This window comes from Bison bison, unplaced genomic scaffold, assembly GCF_000754665.1.
Source record: "Bison bison bison isolate TAMUID 2011002044 unplaced genomic scaffold, Bison_UMD1.0 scf7180017845683, whole genome shotgun sequence".
Lineage (NCBI taxonomy): Eukaryota > Metazoa > Chordata > Mammalia > Artiodactyla > Bovidae > Bison > Bison bison.
The window spans coordinates 43,099-43,858 of record NW_011476256.1 but is presented as its reverse complement, the minus strand read 5'-3'; positions in this window follow the sequence as shown (position 1 = coordinate 43,858).

Here is a 760-nt window from a genome sequence, read left to right as displayed (position 1 = left end):
GATACTTCTGAGGAGGAGGAGGGGGAGGAGGAGGAGCTGGAGGCCGAGGGGCCAGAGGGCCACGGCCCAAACTTCTGCAGCCCAGGCTGGGCCCCCGAAGATCCCCCCCTGGACCCCAGCAGCCCGGAGACTCCGCTGCAGCTGCTGCGGTTCTCGGAGCTCATCAGCGGCGACATCCAGCGGTACTTCGGCCGCAAGGACCGGGGGCAGGACCCTGACGCCTGTGACATCTACGCTGACAGCCGCCCGGCCAGCAGCTTGGCCAGGGAGCTCTCCTGCGCCGATCTGGTGCGCCCAGCCCGCAGCACCCCCCCAGAAAACCGTGAGGCCACCGAGCCCGGGGGCTGCTCCCCGGGATGCCCCGAGGGGCAGGCGCACGGGCCAGGCCTTGGTAGGGATGGGCCACCGCTGCTGGGGCCCCTGGCCGAGCTCTTTGACTATGGGCTGCGGCAGTGCTCTGGTGCCCAGGCAGTGAGTGGGCGGCGACTCAGGCTGGAGCGCAAGTACGGCCACATCACCCCAATGACCCAGAGGAAGCTGCCCCCATCCTTCTGGAGGGAGCCGGCACCCAGCCCCTTGGGCCTGCTGCACCCCGGCACGCCTGACTTCAGTGACCTGCTGGCCAGCTGGTCGGCAGAGGCCGGGTCCGAGCTGCTGGGCACGGGTGCCCCGGGCCTGGAGGGGGTGCAGCTGGCCGAGGCCTAGTGATCAGTCGAGGGTCAGTGGGGGTGAACCGAGGGCTCCAGGCATACAGACTCAC